The following is a 23,398-nucleotide window of genomic DNA, read 5'->3' on the forward strand; positions in this document are numbered from 1 at the left end:
CATAGAAATATCCAGATTTTACCCACATTCTGGTTGTTCGGTTATCAACAAAATCCTGTTTGCTGAAAATAAAAAAAATGCTCTTTTTCATCCTGTTTTTCTTTGTAACTGGAGGTTTTTTCTGCTCCCCAGATGATTCGCCAGAGGAATAAATGTTAACAGGATACAGTCTAATTGTGAACGAGTTTGTTCTTGTATTTGCATGTCTGAAGGACACAAAGCTGACGTGTGTCTCTACAACAAAATGAAAGGAAATTCACATTTGTTGTTGTGGGATGCTTTTAAAAAAAAACTGGAGACCACAGAGCTCTTTTTGTTTCTTTGTTAATTGAAGATGACACTCAGAAAAGACTTCCCCCTCAACAGCAAGGACAATTTACATACATTTACATCTTTTATATTTCAAACTGTAGTGTGGGAGGATACACATCCGTCAGCAAGCGCTGACATTTCTGATGGCCGTTAACACTCTGCGGACCACAGAAGAAGGAAATATGTAAAGCTGTGAAGCTGTGTGCATCCAGGAGCAGAGGATGTCAGAGGGATTCTCTGTGAAGAGCCACTTAGCCTCTCTGCCTGTTTAAACACTCAAGACGCCCGAGATGATTCAGCTGCCTCAGATCAGTGATCCCTGTTTGATTCATTTAAATCTCCTCTTAGTGGTTGTGATCAGAGACCAGATGCGAAGCAGATAACTGACATGTTCAGCATCACCAGCGATGTCAAAGAAAACTTCAACGGCGTCAACTAATCTAATGCCAGCTCGAATTTAAATGTGATACAAGATTCATCTGCTGTCAGTGCAGTATACATTTAATATGGTTGATTAGGGTGATAAATAGCACTGGGACACAGCTTCAGTTCAAGAACACTTGAATATATCATTCCAGGTTAACATTTGAAAACCCTTGATGTGCTAAAGCAACACATTTTATCTGCATTGGCGTTCCTGCAGCTCATGGAATTATATGCAACTCACTACTTTCTATTCCCTTTTGGATTCCCACCGTGGTGGAGGCTATGGAGCTCAGAGCTGCCGCTGAATTGAAATGACGCTGTGCCACAGAGGGCTTTGTCATATTGTAACTTATGTGCACCTCTTGTGTATTAAAGTTTTAAAGGGTAACTTAAGTATTTTTCAACCTGGACCCTATTTTTCCATGTTTTTGTGTCTCACAATTCGAAAAAGCACAAACACAAACATTTTTTTTTTTTTTTTTTTAATCTTTTAGACACTAAGCTACGCTTTCTGTACTCCCAACACAACAAACTCTGCCCGGCTGGCACTCGCTTTTCCACCATGGATGTATTCCACTATTCCACCGTTGTCTTCCGGCAACACGTTACCTCGCCAGATTTCAGAAAAAGACTTCTCCTAGAGCGAGACTCTTTCCATAATGTCAGACACTTATAGTAAAAATCAGAGCCCGTCATGGCGAAAACAGGCACTTTTAGTGGACGTAAATGACGGTGCCAGCTTGCCCCAACAGGATTACATTGCAGCCCGCGAACGGCTCCCATCTACAGCGCTCTCCCTCAATACAAACAATACCACTTTCAGAAATTGTTGTCCCTGTTAGTCAGTTAGACACAAACACATGAACTAGGGTCTAGGTTGAAAAACAGCAAAGTTTAAAACCCTTTAAGATGGTCAGCCAGGCCCACTTTGGATTTTATTTTGCCTAATTGAATGCATGCATATTTCATAATCATTAATAGGCTACATGCTAATATTTACCATGTTCACCAACTTAGGTTAACATGCTAACATTTGCTAATTAGCACTAAACACACAGTACAGCTGAGGCTGATGGGAATGTCATTCATTTTGCAGGCTTCAAGTATTGGACAAATCATAATTTTGATCTGATGATGCCACTAAATGAGAAGTCAGAGGATCGCTGAAGTCCTCTGATGAACATGAATGTGTGTTTAAAGTTTCATGGCAATCCATGTCCTAGTTGTAGATAGTCTCATCGAGTTGTTTCAGTCTGGACCAAAGTGGTAGACCGACAACCTTACCATCTCATCTCATTAGCTTGGCTAAAAAAAAGTGGCCACATAAGGCGCTAATACTGTTGATTCTGAAACATATCCTGATTTATATTAGATGGCAGCCGCTCTGTCTCTCCACTGAGACTATCTGTGTTATTTTAGTGGGTTTTTTTTCCTTTTAATCTCTTGTTTTAAGCCTGATCTTAATGGTTTTATACTGTTTTTAGCTTGTTTAATCAACGCCGCTAAGAGCGAGCCAAATCATTAACTTTTGAGAGCGATGTTTTAACCGGACCGCCCGGCTACTCACTGTCCAGACCACCCAATCCCACACTGAGGACCTTCGCCTCCAGCAGAGAACTAAACCAAAGAAGCTGGCTATAGCTACATTCACACAAGATCCACAGCTCCACTCTTAACCAGGAGCCAAGACTTATCTTTTTTCTAAGTGTTTCTATGCTGTTGTTATATTGTGCTTTTTCCTCCTGTTGTAATTGTTTGTGTTGCACTCATCTTTTGTTCTTTTAACCTCTTTCCTTTTGGAAAACACTTTGTAACCTAGGTTTTGAAAGATGCTATATAAATAAAATGTTACTTACTTACTTACTTATTTTATAAGTAAAAAAAGTAAAATAGTACTTTAAAATACCTAGCGTCAAACAATGCTGAATGAGCCCCAACTGAAACAAAGCTCCTGCAGGACTGAGTGATGTTCAACCCAGCAGATGAAACGTGGAACAGGTTGATGAAGAGTAAGTAACCATCTCAGTTTCATTAAGGCTCATCTATTATTACTGTTTATCACTGTATCACCATTAGGATACATTTTGTTATAGAATGAATTTACAAGATTGATTATTTGTTTTGCAGCGGTGTTAAGACGGTCTATGGATTTAGCCGGTGCAGAACTATTTCACCCCGATGCAGCTGGCAGATGCAGAGTTACTACAGCACCACTTCCATGCAGATGAATTATTTAAACTTGATTTGAGTCTCTTTGTCTTTGTTTCTCTTTGGGAAAGGTCCGCTCAATCTTTAAGTCACATTAACGGACAATAATGAAGCCTGATGCTCAGCATAATGAAACCGAAAGCATGGACCCTGCTGAGAGGAGATACCTCCATCATCATTCATCCTCTCTTTCTGTCATTACTGTAGATTCACTCTGCTTCTCTTCCGTCTTCCTCTTGGCATGTTTACCATTTAAAGCCCTCAATTATTCACCTCTGCTTCTTCTCAGCGGTGTAAACAGCTGTAATTACTGCTGCTTCCAGCTGTATTACTGGCTGTTCAGATGACGGAGGCGTGAGTTTGGTTGTAGCCGAACACATCTGCATGTTGATGAGAGCAGCTGAAGCAGGAAGTGTTTTGTTGTGATCGCAACCCCAAACTGTTGTTATGATCCTCAGATAAGAATGTGCAAGACTCTGCATGTACAAACAGTTATGTTTACATGACATCAGCAGATAACACAGATATACAGGAATGTAACTGTTGTGTTATCGCGACTAAACAAAGCTAGGATGATTCTAAGAAAACAAATGCTGTACTGATGTTTTCATTCAAAATAAAGTGAATTCTGTATTTTCATCTCTGCAGTCCTCAATGAAAACACACCTGATAATTGGCTACCTCCATCTGCTGATGAAGGTACGGTTGAAAGCTCCAGAACAGCTACTAAATGGACCTTGAGGTGAGTTTTTTCTGTCAACTGCAGTTTGCTTCGATTACCACAATGTCCGATATATATGAAAAAAATTCTGTCTCAATGATAATTTGTAAATAACAGTGGTGGAAAGTAACTCAAAGTTTACTCAAATACTTAAAGTGGACATGTGCTCATTTTCAGATTCATACTTCCATTTTGGGTTTCAGCTAGAACACGTTAACATGCTTTAATGTTTAAATAATTTTTCTCATACTGTCTGTCTGAATATACCTGTATTCACTTTCTATCTGAAACGCTCCGTTTTATGTCTCTTTAAGCCCTTCTCCTGAAAAAGTCCAGTCGGCTCTGATTGGCTGTGAGAAAATATGGTTCACCTTTGCAAAGGTAGTTCTCAAGCTGTGGGCAGTATATTCTAATGAGTTCTGCATGTGACATAGGAAGGGGATTCACATCTGAATGGCTTGTTGAATCACATGTTTTCTGATCTAGACAGCCCACAAAAAACTGACTGGGTTGTCTTATTTCACAGTTTGTGGGCTAGGGCTAGGCAAATATTATACTTTTTACTCCTTTTCATTTATTCTGCATAATGAGTACTTCCACTTTAAGTTAATCTTGATGCTAGTACGTATATACTTTAAGTATATACTTGTCTCAAAGATTTTCATTTAAATAAATATCTAAGTCACTGTATATCGCCAAATGAGGTAACACAATGATGAGTGAGCCTATGGCCCACTGAAGAAAGCCCTTGCATTTGCATTAATATGAACTGGGTGTCTGTGGCGACATTCCCTGGAAAATGCGGCACTGTGTGGATCTCATACAGACCTGCAATTACCACTTATCATCATTAGGAAACCAGGCCCGAATCTGAGTACACTTGACCCCAAAGTCCAGTTTGTTTGATTAATGTGAACGCACCGTATTGTACTCGGGCACGGTTCATCGATCCGTACTCTAGTCCACTTTAAAAGGTGGTCTGGAGTACGGATCATGTGTACTCGAGTAACGTTAGCAGTCAGCGAGTAGTTGTGAAATGGGATTCTGTTTTCAACGCCGCCGGTCTCCTCTGAAATCTGTATCTGCGCGCAACATGCGCCGATATCATCCTCTCATCCCGGGCGAGATGTTCCTTAAAATAAAAACAATAATAGGCATTGGGGTTGAGTGATGTTTGCTATTTTATTTAGCTAGTTTAATGGTCTGCCTCTGAAGAACTAGAACCACTCAGCTGCTCAATTGGCAAACAGAGAGACAGCGGCGGAAACAGCTGGCATATTTTCACATCAGAGTCGGTAAATTAAGAATTTGTTGTTTCTGTCCAGTTTGAATGAAGTGTTTTACGATGCTCCACCACTAGAACAGCTGACCTCAACATAAACAAATACACGTGGATGATGACGCAAGTCCAACTTTACTAATGTGAAAGCTGAGCAGCGGGGGAATCATGCTCGGGCATGGCACGGATCAATGGTACCTAATATGAAAACGCCCTTAAAGTAAAATTTTTAATCCACAACTTTTACTTTCATCCATCACATTATGCAGATGATGGTTTTGTTTATCCTGCAGGAGGAAGTTGAGCGTCTCATCAGCAGCAGAGGAAACCAGAAACCAAAGGATTTCTACTGACTGACAACTGCTCACTCGTCGCTGTACGTTCAAAGGTTTCCTTTATAAACACTGTGTCTTAAATTCATAGAATTAAGATAATTCATGCATTAAGAGCCTCTTTATTCACTCTGTAAAGGGAAGAAGACTGAGTCAACTCTGAGTTTTTAAATACTCTCAGCATTAACCACTGGCTTTGTGATATATTTAATATTAATGTGCTGAATCAAATTTAAAGATTAAGATCTGCTTCTTCATGAGTGTGTTTGAAGGAGAAATGAGATTAGCGGGACAAATAAAATCACTGAGACCGTGAAGAGTTTTAAACCTTGGCATACAGCCACTGGTGCTTCAATATTATTGCATTATGGTGATGCAACAGCTTACACTCTCATTTCTAAATTAGACGCTTGGATCATAACTTTATTTTCAGATGTCTTCAGGGCTCTAAATGGCACTGAATGAAAAAACTGAATTGATTCCTGACATGGTTTTATTTAATATATCCCACATATACAGAGAAGCCAGTCAGATCTCTGTGTATTCAGTACATCTTACATCTTGCTCCATGTCGTGTCCCTGTTGATGTCATATAACTGTTGATAATGATTCTCCTCTATACAATAGCGTGTATTGAATGATCTAATGGAGACTGTCAGCTCCGTCTTTAAAGTCTCTGGCTGATTTAGTCAAATCACTCTGGTGTTCCTCCTCAGTGTAGGTGGGCTGAATAATGACCTGTGGTGGCACACCTCTGGGTACACAAACAAGACCACTTGATGAAGAAACTTAGGAGTAACATCTGGAAACACTGCTGTGTATAGAGTTGGCTATTTCAGGCTCATTCATTTCCTCATCTGACTCACAGCTGGAGCAGTTCAGCAAGAAACTCTCCTGGTTGAATAATCAATACAATAGATTGACAATTGCTTTAGAAAATATCCATTTCTTTCATTTAAAAAGTCAAAGATACAAGCCTGTATACAGTATAAAAAAAACTTCACATAAAGGCCCAGACACACCAACCCGACATCAGAGAACTAGCGGCAATGAAGGTCACCAGTCGCCTTTGTCTTGGCCAAAAAGTTGCACTCGAACACATCGCAAAGACAACAGCCGACGGCCAACTACCACGTTCATTCTGCGCCTGCGTGAGATGAAATAACTCTCCACACCAGCAGGTAGCGGTAGTCTGTATTCATTTTACGAAAAGGGAAACCAGACGACTGAGGACGACAGATATTCAAGCTGCTGCTATGACACGTACATGAAACAGAGCGGCGTTTGACGACCATTTTCACACTTTGGGCGGCTGTGGCTCAGAGGGTAGAGCAGGTCATCCATCAATCGGAAGGTCGATGGTTCGATCCCCGGCTGCTCCGGTCACATGTTGATGTGTCCTTGAGCAAGACACTTAACCCCAAATTGCTCCTGAAGGCATAGCCATCGGTGTGTGAATGAGTATTTAGATTAGATCCTGATGGGCAGGTTGTCACCTTAGCAGCCTCTGCCATCAGTGTATGAATGTGTGTGTGCTGACATGTAGTGTAAAGCGCTTTGAGTGGTCGGAAGACTAGAAAAGCGCTATATTAATGCAAGTCCATTTACCATTTACACTACTCTCACTCACCACTTAGCTTCATTCCAGATGGCCATGTAGTTGTGAATATATCTATGTGTTGAAATGATCAGATGAGATGAAGATGAAAAATGAGAAGAGCCTTCTGTGTGTGGCCTCTTGATTTTACCTGTCGGCTTGCTTTCCTCACTTCCATTTCTCTTCTCGTGCACTGATTCGTTTAAGCTGAACAGCCAATCAGAGTGATTTCTCTCACCAACTGGTGTTGGTGCCGATTCAACACGCTGAATCGGCAGAAAAAACACTGACATGGGCAGACTAGAGCCGACGAAAAATTAGGCTGATTGACGCTAACCGACGGCCCAAAACTGTCCGACCGTCGGCTTGGTGTGTCAGAGCCTTTAGAGGTTAACTATGACTCCGCGTTGGCGGACTCCATTCCTAACCAAACGTTAGCTATGGTTGCACACTGTTAGCCCTGTAGAGGAGCTGAAAAGAGTAAAGGCACTAGCGAGAGCGCATGACTTCACATCCGTTGGATTTCCCTGGAAATCCCAGGCCTGCGTTCTTCACATTAAAAGCAGTCTACAAGCTGGTAGAGGAAACCCAGAAAGTCACAGAAGGTCTTGTTTTTTTGGTCAGGTTACAACCTGTTCACACATTGGCAAATAAAACCAATTAAAACATGTTTGTAGATGTCAAAAGTTACATACATTCCCTTTAAGTGCTCATGGATAGCAGGCTTCAGTGTCAGATGACTCTACTTGAAGTGTTGGCCGACTACCTCTAGATTTGTTTCCCTTCTGGACTCAAGCTGCTCCCACTGCTGTTTTGTAAATGTCACGGTGCTAAAGCTCATAGAGAGCACGTAGTAGAGCTGATTTTAGTTCATGACAACCTCCTGTTGGCTGTTATCTGGAGAGATATGAAGATATTAGAGGATCTCATCTTGTTACACAGCAGCAGTAGAGTAACAGAAGAGTTTCTCTCTGCTTCCACGTGAAACCCTCCATGTTTTGTCGTGGCGCTCTGCTAGAGGGAAAAGATCTCTTCTCTCTGCTGGTAATTATCCGCCCACCTACAGTGTATAATCTGAGCGGCTGTGGAGATGTTTCTCAGTGTGGAGTTTGAATTCAATCAGATGTGTAATTAGATGGCAGCGTTTGTCCCGCTAATTATCAGCCCACCTACAGCATGCAGGAGAGTCCACTATCATTCCCCTCCTCTTCTCCTTCATTCATCTGGTGGAGATCTAACGAACACTCTTCATTTCATTCATGTGTGGGCTTGTTAATTGAGAAGATTGAGAAGACATTTGACACAGACGCCTCGACTGAACAGCTCATTACAATCAATTAACATTCAACAACGTGTTTTCTTTTTTCCCTTACAATATTAGAGGAGAAGACTCGTCTGAAAGGCCCAATTCGTCATTTTCTAAATCAATCGTATCTGTAAATGTGGCTCAGTTTCAACCGCATGTCACCTTTACTGTGAGATGCGGTACATCTTTGAGCTTAGATTAGTCAACAAAATCAAAATTTATATATTAGATGTAGATCTCAGCCCATTCTCATACCCAGGGCGTCAAATACAGATGCTTTGTCACGGCCGTCGGCGTTAGATACCAACACACAAGGCACCGTTGAGCGCCGTTGTTCGTGTCCCGTGTGTCACGTTACAATCAGCTAATTGTTCACGTCCCCAACTGCCACAACGTTCAGTGGCATTTTCACTGTGCAGTGCAGTGTGTAGTAGTTTTAAGCCCAACCATGTCGGGTTTTTTTTCCTAAACCTAACCATAGTGGTTTTATTGCCTGAACCTAAGCAAGTGTTTTTGTTTAATTCACAAAGTTAAGCACATATTTACTGTGACTGAAAAGTGACGCCGAGGGGTCGGACAAAGCGTCAGTATGTGACGAGTTGGGAAGAGAATGTGTTGTAGTTTTTGACAATTTTTCATTCAGTTTGTGCTTTCATTATAATCATGATCTTGTGCAGGGGTGGCCAAAATGCCGAACTCAAGGCTTCAAAACCGTAGTCCACAAACCAATGGGTGACGTCACGGTGACTTGTCCACTTCTTATATACAGTCTATGGTGTGACAAAGACAAAAACACATGTGACAAAGATTCCTGGCTGAAATATAAATGGGAATATCGCAGTTACGTTGTACGTTTTTTACAACGGTATAGCGACGTCATACATCCTGCTTTGCTCCTGAATGTAAAAATATGTTATTTGAACTGTTAGAGAAATGTAGACATGTAAACAAACAGAGCCACGCTGTGAACATCAGTAAACATGAGGTATGCTGAAGATTTAATCAACAGAGCACCAACTCCAAATGATCTATGTCTTTACTCTCTATCAGATTTAAGTCTTTACCCGCTCATCAGAGGGATTTAAAGCCGGCAGGTTGTTTGGAGACTAAAGATTGTAATTAATAGTCGAGGTCGTCTGGATTCTGCCCCGTTGAAGGCCTGCAGCCTCTTCCTCTTCCTCACGGCTCTCCACTTGCCTGATAAGAGCGTGCAGAGGTGAAACTGAAAAACGTTTTTAGAAAATCTATTAATTATTGGACAGGGCAGCTGTGAGGTGGCTCGGCCGTGATAACTGATATGTATCAGGACGAACACTGACTCTGTGTGGAGACAGATAGAGAGAAGCTGGAAATGTTTTTGGAGAGAGAAAGCGACGAGTGTGAGGATAATCCTTTAAAAGTGCACGTCGTCTGCAGGCAGCTATGTTTAAAAGTTGTCCTGCGCTGCTGTTATTTCTCTGTCACAGATTAGCTCTGTTTCTCCAGGTTATTTTTCCATTAGAGATTAGACCGTTGTTATCTCCAAGTAAGAAGAGTCAAGGTGCTCTTAAACCGAAGCTGTGAGGCTGTTGAGCAATCGGATAAATATCCTCTGCAGAACCAGACACTTTCTGCTTTGTTTAAACTAAAATGTATCTGTCTCTTACTTTTCATTGCCTTTTACCTTCTGTCTGTCCTCCTTCCTGAATCTTCCATCCACCCTCTTCAATCCCTTCGAAGATTATCTCAATCGGAGACGGTTGACAGACATCGATGTGGCGCCATGCAGAAAATTCCCTAAGATTGGCATGTTGGAAAATTCTGTTAAACCTTTCACATTTCATTCAGACATTGAAAAGAGATGCTATAAAGATAGCAGTACAGTGTAGTACCACCACAATTACTTCACACATCAATGGTCCTGATTATACTACAATACGTAGTTTGGAAAAATAGGCTTTTGCATAATTTTGGTGATTTTTTTAATGGGAAAAATATTCAATAACTTCAGTGTTATGCAGTGTAGTACCACCAAAATCACCTCACAAATCAATGGTTTCCTGTATGTTATACTGCAACCCTTATTTTGGAAAACTGTGATTTTGTATAATTTTGGTGAAATTTTTATTGGGAAATATATTCAATAACTTCACTGTTATAAAATGTTGTGCCACCAAAATGTCTCCACCCATTAATGGTCTCTTCCTAGTTATGCTACAATACTTATTTTGAATTTTTTTTGCCATGAAGACCATTGTATAGGGCAAACTTCCGTGTAAACTAAACCAATTGTAGTATAACCAGGAAGAGACCATTGATGTGTGCAGACAGTCTGTTAGCACTACACTTTATAACACTGAAGTTATTGAATATTTCTCCCAATAACAATTCACCAAAAATATACAAAAGCATATTTTTCCAAACTAAGTGTTGTAGTACAACTATGAGGAGACCACTGGTGTGTGAAGTAATTTTGGTGGTACTACACTGTATAACAGTGAAGTTGAATATTGTTGTAACATCTCTTTTCGGCGTTGCTGACCACTCGTCTCACAGCCGGCTGCACATAGAGACCAATGCTATGTGTCCAACTTGGGGGACGGCCTGTTTTGATTAAAATGAGGTTGTAGCTCGTTGTCTACCTTACTACGGTTAGAAAGAGCCCTCGTTCGTGTTTTAACAACGTTTCGGTTATGAGTTATTGATCCGGGAAGTTTGAATCTGTCAATATCTTTCCAACTTTACCGAAGTTAATGACTTGACTGTCAGGAATGATTGAAGGAAGTGCTCTATGAAGTAACTCGTGCCCTCGAATTAGTAATTTGAGGGAACGAGTTACTAACTTGAGGGAACGAGTTACTAACTTGACGGAACAAGTTACTAACTTGAGGGAACGAGTTACTAACTTGAGGCAACGAGTTACTAACTTGAGGCAACGAGTTACTAACTTGAGGCAACAAGTTACTAACTTGAGGGAACAAGTTACTAACTTGAGGGAACAAGTTACTAACTTGATGGAACAAGTTACTAACTTGAGGGAACGAGTTACTAACTTGAGGCAACAAGTTACTAACTTGAGGCAACAAGTTACTAACTTGACGGAACAAGTTACTAACTCGAGGGAACGAGTTACTAACTTGACGGAACGAGTTACTAACTTGAGGGAACGAGTTACTAACTTTAGGGAACGAGTTACTAACTTGACGGAACAAGTTACTAACTTGAGGGAACGAGATACTAACTTGAGGGAATGAGTTACTACTCTCCTAGGGGTTAAGGGGGGCTCCGTACATTTCTAACAAAGTCTGACAAACACTGAGAGCTGCTAGAGCTGGTTAACGGTTAATGGCATGAAAAACCACATCTGGTGCAGTCAGGGGTCAAACAGAAGATATGTGTAAACAATGGTTAGTCAGCAAGAAAATAACAAACATACACAGCAAATGATCTTGTCTTCAGCAGCTGTAGTTTGAGAAGAGTCAGTTAACCTGACCAGTGTTAGACACATGTGTAGCCAACAGCCTTGGGCCGGCCTCTCTTTCTTGTGCCGTGGGGGGTTCCACGGAATATTTTTGGTTAGATTATTTTCACCTCTTTATCTTGCCGTCAGACAGCCCTGTAATAGTCTGGCAACCTGTCCAGGGTGTACAACGCCTTCACCCAATGTCAGCTGCGATCGGCTCCAGCCCCACCAGCACTTGACACCATTGATCATGATATATTATTCAATAAAATGGAAAGGTATGGTATAAGAGGGGTAGTGCTGAACTGGTTGAGAAGTTATATAGGAAACAGGCAGCAGCACGTGCAAATAGGGGATTACAAATCAACATGCTCAGGTATTACTTGTGGGGTCCCACAGGGGTCAGTATTGGGTCCAAAACTGTTTATTATGTATATAAATGACATAGGTAGGGTATCAAGGACACTGAATTTAGTTTTATTTGCGGATGACACAAATATTTTTTGTTCTGGGGAAAATCTGCAGCAGCTTTTGGAGGTTGGCTACAACAGAAATCAGAAAATTGCAACGGTGGTTTGACAGAAATAAATTGTCATTAAATTTGGACAAAACTTAATTTATGTTATTTGGAAACCAAAAAATAGACATACAAATGATAATAGATGATGTGAATATTGAAAGAGTATATGTAAATACATTCTGGGTATAACACTGGACCACAAAATCTGCTGGAAACCTCAGATAAATAATGTAAGAACAAAGCTAGCAAAGAGCGTAGCAGTTTTAGGGAATACAAGATACATACTGGAGCATAAATCACTGCACATTCTGTATTCTTCACTTGTATCACCTTATCTGAATTACTGTGTGGAAGTTTGGGGTAACACTTATAAAAGTAACTTACAACCATTATGCATACTACAGAAGAGAGGAATCAGGATAGTAAATAATGTGGGATATATGGAACACACCAAAACACTGTTTTTAAAGTCACATGCATTGAAATTCATGGATTTGGTCAAATTTAAAACCGCAATAATTATGTTCAAAGCAAGACATAATTCACTTCCGGGCGATATTCCACTCCGGATGGATTTGTGGGTTGTAAATAAACTTAGGATGCTTTTCATATATTTAATTTGGGATGTAAATAAATCTGGGATAGTTTATATATTATATTATCATTCTATCATTCTATGATATATGAGTTAATAGAGAAGAAGTGAGAAAGGGGTAGGGAAATATAAGTTTTACTTCTACCTACTCCTTTTCGGACACTATTACTTTTGTTTTGTTTGTTATTATTTTGTATTTGTTTTTATTTATTTTATGTTCGAAATAAAGTCTTTCATTCATTAATTCATTCATAATAACATGTTAACGCAAATTTGTTTTAACGACACTAATTTCTTTAACGCAACTTGCGGACTCAGTTTTAAAGCTAGAGTGAAGATACTGGTATCATATGAAACTAGAAAACCTAAAGAATCCTAACCCTAACCCATTTTGGCGAGGAAAAACTGTCATGGTCATTTTCAAAGGGGTCCCTTGACCTCTGACCTCCAGATAGGCACATTTTGAACAAATAAAAAATGTTCGATTAATTTGCAATTAATTGCGATTAACTATTTCAATCGATTGACAGCCGTTGTACAAACATATGTTACTTTTTCTGTCAAACATTAAAATTACATTAACATAAAAATTAGCATATTTTCAACGTTGCAGTTCTATATTAGGCTTGGCTACAGAACATTTTTTTTGTTAATTTAAAAAAATAAAAAAAGATAGCTTTCTTACCCTTTTTAGAAAGAGAAATGTAAGAGTACATGAAACAAACCTTTCAGCTTAGAGAAAGCACCGCTTTGCTGTAAGAAGCACCATTTTCCTTGTTTGCAGCCTCCATTCCTTTAAATCATCAGCTCCCTCAGCTCTATTATAATGGAATGTAATTCAGAAAAGAGGCCTCCAGATGTTCAATTGTCAAATTTCTCATGTTCCCCCTAAATGACTTGGACTCGAGGCGATGTGCAACGCACCCAACTCAAGTTCTTTAGATGGTTATGAAAATTGCCCGTGCTTTCAATCATATATAATTATCCCTGTAGGAAGCTTCCATTTCCCTCCAGGTATCACCTTAGCTGCTCCATTATAGTCGATTGTATGAAGCTTTATCCAGGTAAAGTCTGTCATTCAGCGAGCTAAAGCGCACCTCCCCATTACACACAACTACAGGCTGACATTAACAGAAGCCTCCTATTTGTTGTTATCTCACACACAGAGATGGTAAGCTATTTTCTGCTCAGCGGGGAGGCCCTCCATCTCATTCCCTCTCAAATGACTGTTTCTCTCTTTCTCTTTTCCATCTTCAATTTGCTGCTATATTTCCAGTCATCGTCAGTCTGCCTCTCTTCAACTTTGTCTTTTATTTCACTTTTTTTGCACACAAATTTAGATTAGAAAGGTTTCACCACGTCACACATGACACTCGCAGCAGCAACAGCAGAAACAGCCGCGGATATTGTTCAATTTAGCTTCAGTAAACCTGTAATCCAGGTGACAGGCAGAGGTACAAAGATGCTTTGACAGTAGGCCGGCAGGGTGTGGATAGACGGCATTACTGTGACATCTGTTGTGTGTTTTGGTGCCTGATAAGACGCTCGGAAAACAGTTTTATTAAGCCGAGCTGCACAGGAAATAAACTCTGTAAATATGACCACAATTCTCTGAGGTAAACACGTTTTTTTTTTCTGTTGTAACAGTGGGATTTATGTGTCAAATCCACAGCAGAGTAAAGTAGATTATGGTCAAGTGTTGCAGGAATCATTAGTGTCGTCCCAGCAGCTTTAAAAGGGCAATGTATTCACCCGACGACAAGGCAAGAGAAATGTTTCCCATCCACAATTTAAAGCCAGTTAAATGTCTGCTAAAAGGAACATGCATAATGTATTTTCCAAATAGATTTACTGAACCTAAGATGGGTTTTCTGTATTTATTTGTTTGTTCACACGTAGCAGAGCTGAGTTGGAGCTGACATTTAATTTCCCCGCAGGGCAGAGTTTGGTTTTAGCTCTCCTTGTTTTCATTTAATCTTTCATAATGTAGGCGTTGTTGAAGCCCTGTGAGACTGCACCCTTGATTAAAGGCAGTACAAATGAAATTGACTTGACTTGTAGGAAAATACAGAGCGTGTTTAATGCTGCACCAGGCCAGATGGTGAATTGTTTTATCAATAAGTAGAAACCAGAAAACAGCCCATATCACAGTTTGGCTGCAGCAATGAGAAGCACATACCATGACCTACACCTTAACCCCGACTCCCTAATTGAAATTCACGACTCGTGGATATTAGTGAGGAATTCTCTCCACATACAGAGTGACAAATTGAAGCTCAAGAGAGGGAAAGAAAACAGCTGTGATTAAACGCTCCGTCCAGAGGAAGCTGAGATCACTAATCTTAATCTATTTCCCCTTCTCGTCCCTTTGGTATCATTCAGTGGAAAGCTTCACAGACAAGCTGAGTCTGTAAACATGAGCACACTGTGTGCAGCAACGGCTCATTATGTGGGGTTATTTTGTTAAATTAAGATATTATGTCACTTAGTTGGAGCAAAAACTGGTGTTCCCATGAAGTCTGATTTTCAAAGATTAGATTAGGTGTGGGCGATACACCGAATATAGTCGATGTATCGCGGCTTGTCCCACGCGCGGTGTATAAAATGACTGTATCAGGAACATTGACTACAAATTGTCATGTAATGTTTTTAAGCTGGGATGAGACTCACTTTGGCACTTCCTTTTCTCCTGCAGCTCCCTCTCAGACACACACACATACGTCACAGACTCCGCCTCCATCCAGACCGTTCTCCTGGGCGAGTGTGTGACGTATGCGGCCGGCGTGTTTTAGTGTTTGGAGGGACGCAGCGGAGAGAGAAGGAACCCGGAGAAACTGAAAGAACTGAAGTGGCAAAGTGAGTACGGTAGCGAGAACACGACCAAAGCAACCAGAACCAGCCCAGAAGCAAATGACTCTGGCTTCCTCGCTTTCCAAAGCATTCCCATGTGACAAAAAAAGTGCAAATGGAAAGAAATCACGGCCGCTGTAAACTACTACATCGCAAAATATAGGGTTCCGGTTAGCATAGTTGAAAAGCCCGGATTCAAAAGACTCATTAAGATACTTGATCCAAAATATGAACCTACCGGAGTTCTACATTTCAGTGAGAGAAAAGTTGACCAACCAGCTAACAGAGGTGACCCACTTCTCCACAACTACCGATCTGAACGTCCAGCAGAACGTGTGAGCCATTCCTGAATATCACTGTACATTACATTGACAACTGGGAGTTGAAGAGTAATTGCCTTCAAACCACCTCTTCCCGTATGATCACACGAGCGAGATAATCGCGGTTTAAAGGTTTAAAGGATGCTCTCATGTCATGGAACCTAAAAGAAGCCGTCATCAGTGTGCATCACCACCGATAACGAAGCTAACAGAACCAAAGCTGTGAGCCTGAATAAGTGGACCAGACTGCTTTGGCCATACAGCAGGCTGCACCTCACGATTAGTGAGTCTTTCTACACTAGTGGGAAAATAATAATCTTTATTAAGAGCAATGTTATAACAGCTTACTGGTAAACATAACAATAAGTTACTATACACTTATTACAGGCCATTAAAAACTGTGTGTGCGTGTGTGTGTGTGTGTGTGTGTGAGAGGGTCTGAATGAAGGCAGTTCAGTTCCGTTTAGTCCAGTTCAGTTTCAAGGTGTGAGGGTTTAGGTGTTGGGGGTGGGGGGGGGAGAAAAAGAAGGAGAAGCCTGGAGAGAGTAAAAACTTCTCTTACTGGCCCAACAAAGGCAAGGACACCTCAGTAGCGTCCCAACAGGTCCGAGCTGAACAAGAATCCAGTTAACCACCAGCTCCAGAGATCCGCACACCTCCAACAGTGCCTTGTTGTCCGAGCCAGTTCATTGAATTTCAGCTGGTTTTGGCTCCTTTGCTGCTCAGTTTAACTTCATATATGTCACTGTTTTGCTTTAGTTACAAAGATATCCAGAAACTGAATTCAGCCGAGATTAGTTCCTCCTTTAGCCACTCTCACTCATCTCTCTGTTCTCCTCCATGCTGCTTTAGTTGATTGAACTGATTTCCCCTTCCCCCAAGCTCACAGGTGTGTCTCATTTATCTCCTCAGTTTCTCCTCATTTTCCTGTCAGGGTGGAAAAGGGCTATTCTGTGTTTTCCCTCTTTTCCCCCTTTCTGCTACAACGTCTTCCAAATTTGGTGCCATTTGGCCAATAGGTGGCGCTATAGCAGCATCATCTATCTATAAAAGATGTATTCTCTGTCTGTCTGTGTATGTATGTATGACTGCCCTTCGCATATCTCGAGATTCGTTCATCCAATCCACTTCACACTTGGCGGGTTAGAAGCAGCCATACCGCGGTTCTCGACAACACTGCTAGCAGAACTTCTGGGGACCGAGCAATCGGCCTGTTCCGGACGGGCATGCACTCTGAACGGGCACTGAACTAGACGTTGAAATTTGTTATTTACTTAAAGAGCCAGTGTGTAGCATTTAGAGGGATCTATTGGCATAAATGGAATATAATATTAATAAGAAGCCTTGTGTTTTCGTTACCTTAGAATGAGCCGTTTATATCTACATAGGGAGCGGGTCCTCTTCACGGAGCCGGCCGCCATGTTTCTACGTAGCCCAGAACAGACAAACCAAACACTGGCTCTAGATAGGGACATTCACTTTCTCGCATTTTCCCATCAGCCACCGTAGTCCTCCTACACGATCATGGGTGAAGTTTCATTTGGCTTCAACCTACAACCTCACCAATAGATGCCTCCTGCTTAGTGCACGCAAGAGGACATACACATTTGGAAGTCCTCTTGCGTGCAATGACAACACCTTTGTTGCTTTTGGCGTGCCATGCCATGTAGCTTGTACTGATGTAAATGCGTAAATATGCTATGTCTCAGAGCTAGAGATAAAAAGTGAGACAGACTTCTTACAGGGGAGGTGGATTGGTCCAACAAACAGGACTTTCAACCAGGAGACCAGTGTTCGTGTCCCAAAGTGTTGTTGAGTTATTTTAAAGTTACATTTGTGACGTTTGTGACATGTTTTCTGTTTGTATGTTACATTATTTCCACATGTATTTTACTTAGGTTACGTACTTATTTTAAGCCCAAACATGATGTTTTTCCTAAACCTAACTAAGTGGTTTTGTTGCCTAAACATAACCGTGACCATTTCATGGTAACATGTTAAATAGCACACAAAAAGCCATTTCACAACGTTAAGCCCGTGGCGTACAAATGACACGAAAAGCCTAACATTTTTTTATCATGACAGGTGTAAATGTCGTACTGTTTATACGCCTGAGATCTGGTTGGCCAAATCCTACACATTGGCCCTTTAAAACATTTGAACCAGACAAAATTCAGTCTGGATCAATAACTTAAATGTCACTGCCTTGTAAAATAAAACAGTGGATTGGAGTTGCTGTGAAGGAAACACCCTTAACTCTGATCTCGCTTAAACACCACTAATTTGTATGAATGTGTCATTAATGTGTTGTCCTGTTCTCTTGCTATGATAGATATAATGCAATGTAATATAATGTAATTAATTGTGCTGTTTCCCTACCTGTGCTTGTGATCATGAATCTTGATGCTGTAGGGGAGTTTGTACGTAGTTTACTGTCCGTACTTTATCATAATCACCACCTATACTGTGTTTATATTTGCAGATTTGTAATTACATCCATATTTATCATGTGCTGCACCGTGCGCTGATGGAGAGTTACAGTCAGAATGATTAATTCACCGCGCACAGAAAATATGAATGAATTTATCTTGGTGGCATCACAGATTAAAACCATCTATAACACCACCCACACTGTTTTTACATATAATCACATTTGTCATCATAATTATATTCACCATGTTACACCATATTAAACCCTATCTATCAGTGAATCTAGTGAGGTCACAGCTCCATCTCACTGGGTTTTATATGTAATCTGATCACATATCCATATTCACAAGGATCCATATTTCTACTTGTCCATATTGTCGGCCCGGGTGTTAAAGGTCGCTCGCTGCTCCGTGCCATTACTCACTCTGTATCCATGTAACACATCAGTGATGCTGTTTATGCCCTCAAGGTCAGAGTGATGGATTATTAGTTTACAAGACTTTGAACTGCACAAGACACAGACAGATTCCAGTAAGGCCGTTTTCTTCTTCCTCTCACACAGGAATGAAAAATGGCCTCTTTGTCCTCCTGAGTGGGACGATGAACCGCAATCTGTATCACTTTGATCGTACAACAAATGTTTGGGGATTTGTCTTCTGGTTGACATCGTTGAGATGTACAGAACAACATATATCATGAGCAGCCTGACAGTAATGGGCTGAGACCATTGAACAGGGTCTATATTGACCATTGATTCACTATATAGTTTGGTCCTGTGATGTCGACAGTTAAATGAACTGATTTGAAGTACTGATATTCAAAATTCTCATTTGTATTTGATAGTAAGTGAACACAGATTTTGTTTTGCACCCAATGGGGAAAAGGTAATCAGGACAAATTTATTTCAATTGATTTGACATTATTGCATGCTGTGGCTGTTTCTTTCATAAATGTTTGATCTGTTAAAGCTGTAGTAGTAGTTAGAGCCAATATGATTAAAAAAAGTGATTTTTATAAAACCTGATAGTCCTGACAGTAGTGCACGAGACAGGTAATCTGAAAAAAATCGTGTGCCTCTGTGTCCTCCGGTGTCCTCCAGTGTCCTCCGGTGCTCCTAATGGCATCTGCAAGACTTCACAGACTGGAGGAAAACAAGCAGTAAGAGCTGATCTGGAGTCTGTCAATCACTCATGAACTCTGATCAAACGGTCAAACTAGGCAGAGCTGATCAAATATGAATCAATATTCTGTTACTGTAATGCCTATTTCTCTCCGTTTAGCTGTAAAATGAGAAAGTTTGTGACCCGGCAGCCATGTTGGGATCAGTTGAGGAAATACCAAGCACCGCCCCCCAGTCGGAGCAAACCTTCTCATTTTACAGCTAAACAGTTAACTACAAGATGATTCTGAAAACATTTGAGAACGCTGTCTTTTTTCACGGCCTAATGATTAATAATTCAGCCTTGTTTTGCCTCAAAATTCATTTGATTCTTGTTTATGCCGCTCTTTGCTCTCGACTACGATCGTCTGTTTGGGATTGTTTTGTTGCAAAGGTGCAGGAGATCTCTGGGGACTCACCTGTGAGGGAAAACAACAACTTGGTTTTGCTTGTGGGCTTTTCATGCTCAGTCACGGTTCAGCCGAATACTCACCAACACAATAAAGCAGCTTGTTACATCAACCTTGTCTCCTTGTTCAGCAGGCTCGCTGCTGTTTGACTGCTGTTTTCTGCTCCAGTCTCGGGGGTTTTGATAAGAGTTGGCACGACTCAACGCTCCTCAGGGTTTTCACAGCTCTAAAAACAGCTTGATGTGAACAGAAAAATGACTGCAAGATCAGAAGTGGAGGAATATTTGTTTTCTACAAAGTACAGAAGAGATGGTAACATCTGCTGAAATGCAACAGATCCCCTCAGGTTTCACAAAACACAACAGAACGTTTGTCTTGAAGCTGGGAAGATGATGTAGCACGGTGACTTTCAAGAAGCAGTCAGCTGTTTTCTTTCCTTTTATTTATCTGGGGATATTTGCATGAGCACCAAAGCCGGCCTCGGCCCATTAAGCACCATAAGCAGCTGCTTAGGGCCACACCTGCTGCTGAAGGGCCGCTTGAAAGGCGGCGTCCTGATGCAGACGGTGAACTAATCGGGCCACATGCTGCGCACATCTGAGAGGGAGCTGTCAGCATCACCTGTTGCCACTCCTGTCTGTTCATAGGGAAAATTAAAAATCATCCTGGTGCTGGAAGGTGAGTGGAATCATACAAGCAACCTGAACTTCTACAGAGATGTTCAACGTGTTATTCGGACTCCATTTGTTCTGCTCTTTCCAGCTGTCATGTTTTACAAACCTCTCTTCTCATTCCAGACCTGCTGTTCCTCATCACCTGACCCGTCTCTCTTCCCTACACACCTGCTTCACGTTTGTCATCAGCTCCAGCCCAAGCCTGTATGACCTCGTGCTTGTATTTTGAGAACCACCTACCCAGCTCAGTCCCTTTGGTTTTCTCTGGTTGCCTACCAGGTAATAACTGCATTTTTTTATTTATTTTGTCTTTCACCTTCCGTGCAGACATTACTGGCTCAAATGCATCCTTTTAAACACACTGTTTGCATTGAGTTGCACTCCTGTGGGTTGTCCGTCAATCCGTCAGTACGTTGGTATGTTCGTCCCATTCTCGTGAACGTTATATCTCAGGAACGCCTGCAGGGAATTTCTTCAAATTTGACACAATCATCATTATTTATTTAACTAGGAAGTCACATTGAGATTAAACCATCTTTTACAAGTTGGGGTCAGACAGCAGCATCCAACACATAACAAGACAACAACGTTGATTACGGCAGTAACAATAGGTTAACAGGGGAGCATTTTGGTCATGTGTTTGTTAGTTAATTGAAGCAACTGCAGCTAGCAGTGACTCCACCTTTATTCTAAGTTTAAAATCATTTAAGAGATAAGGGTCTCAAGTTTAAGCTTGGCCTGCAGATGGTTCCAGGACCAGGACCAGGACCGTAGTGGAACAGTCTTGTTTTGCCAGCTTCTGTACTGATAGAAGGAACTTTAAACTGGAGCCATTTGTGTGACCTAAGATTATAACTGTTTTGCAGAAATACAAACTTCCGACTTAAGTAAGTAGGAAATTTGCCAGAGATAAACGTTCACTTAGACTCAAGGATGAACTGATTAGAATCTGGTGGTCAAAATTCAAGATCACCGTGACCTCACAAAACATAATTTTTGGCCATAACTCAAGACTTCATATGCTAATTATGACAATTCCACACAAATGTCTAACAGGATAAAATTATGAAGTGATGACATTTTGTACAGACATGGACGCAAACTGCAACTTGACTGGTTGGCGGAGGCATACAACCGCAAGACGGTAATTCTAGCTTGTATAGCGAGGTCCAGGGATGACGTCTTTTTGTGGCCAACAAGGAAGTTAGCATCGCCCTGGTTCCTTTGACAAAAAGCCAATTTAATTTTTCCATTAGGTTTTGGATTATTGCATAAAATAAACTCTGTGGCAAACAGACATTTATGATACTTACACGTTTTGTTCAGCAAGATAATCTTCACAAATGTAATCGGCAGACGTAAAAAACTAAGGTTAGACTATAAACCAACTACACCACGGTCGCATGAGCGTGAGTATAAACGACGAGGCTGGATGAGTCGGCTTGACGACGTTTAGTATTCTCATTTAACTACTTGTTAACAACCGCCTTTTTTAAGACACGTAAAAGCTTAAAAATTCACGAGTAGGATATTTACTGATGTATTTTATGTCGTAGAACAAAACGTTAAAATTTCTTCAGCTTGTGTTAACCACAGACTTCATTTCAGGCATCTAACTAGAAACTCATTCAAAAAACCCATTGACTTCCAGACGTGGGAACTGGAAGTTCTAAAATACTAACTCATTTCTAGGTTTTATGACTCATTGCTAAACTTCTCTGTTATTAATAAGTCTTTAACTTCTTTCAGGCTGAGGGAGCATGTATCTAAATATAGTTTTGAGTTCCTGTCATATTTTAGTGATATAGAGATCATTTTATCATGCAAATGTTTCAGTGGGTAAATGAATGACATTACCAGTGTAGGTTGTGACAGTGGGTATGGGTTGGGGGTGTTATGGGGTTTGTAGCTTTAGGACCTGTGCCCCATTACAGGTTGATTTGGCAACACTTACAGATACCAGCCCAGTCGCCAGGAAAAAAGTGTTGGCATTGTACATTTCTGCAAACCACGGATAAGTTAAATGACAAAGTTTTTGCATTCGGTCAGAGCAAGTGAGGTAGTACAACAAACGACCGTTATTGAACATTACGTATAACGAGTATAACAAACGAGAAAGTCCACAAAGGGCAGATGGGTCAAACAAACACAGGACTTTCACCCAGGAGACAGCTTCTTGTGTCCCGTGTGGAACCAAAAGTAAATGTTGACCTCACGGTTGTTAAATAACGTTGTTACATTACGTTAAGTTGTTAATAGGGCTGTCAATCGATTAAAATTAGGGATGCTAATTTTGAAAATTTTCTTAACCGATAACTGACCCTCGTTAACCGATTATTAACCGTAAACCGACAAGATTTGTGCCTCGCATGCAGCGGTGTACCAGCTGCAGGAGCACAACAGATATCCGTTGACGGGAGTCCCCAGTTCACCGTCCGGGAGCGTTTACTTAGCAGCTACGATGCTGCGTGTAGTGTCGCGGAAATGCAGCCACTTTCCCAGTAAAAGTCTAGTTTAGTTTAGCAGGTTGTCAGCTGTGTATCTGCGTGGCGTAACTTTAGCGATGGTGTCCAACAGTGTGTGTATTTGTGCTACGTTAACAGCTCTAGCATTGCCGGAGGCTTCGTGCTCGCCGCCGCCACACGTAGTCTGCGTAACTTTAGTGAGTTTCCAACAGACCGTGTGTGTGTTGGCGGTGAGTGTGAGGTTGTTGGTGGCATTCTAGCTGTGAACGTAGGTGTAGCAGTGTGCGTACAGTTTATTTGTCGGTGAATAAATGCTACTAAACTACAACTCCTCCGCTCCGCTCAAGAGAGC

At 41.1% G+C, this 23,398-nt stretch overlaps 1 long non-coding RNA gene across 1 annotated transcript; it reads left to right on the forward strand.

Moving 5' to 3' along the window:
* Positions 1-3,601: 3,601 nt before the first annotated feature.
* Positions 3,602-19,309, forward strand: LOC119498034. The gene is made up of 5 exons (XR_005209036.1): positions 3,602-3,645; positions 5,028-5,140; positions 5,240-5,322; positions 15,434-15,594; positions 18,901-19,309. It is a non-coding gene; the product is annotated as an uncharacterized LOC119498034 (long non-coding RNA).
* Positions 19,310-23,398: the final 4,089 nt, after the last annotated feature.

This window comes from Sebastes umbrosus, chromosome 12, assembly GCF_015220745.1.
Source record: "Sebastes umbrosus isolate fSebUmb1 chromosome 12, fSebUmb1.pri, whole genome shotgun sequence".
Lineage (NCBI taxonomy): Eukaryota > Metazoa > Chordata > Actinopteri > Perciformes > Sebastidae > Sebastes > Sebastes umbrosus.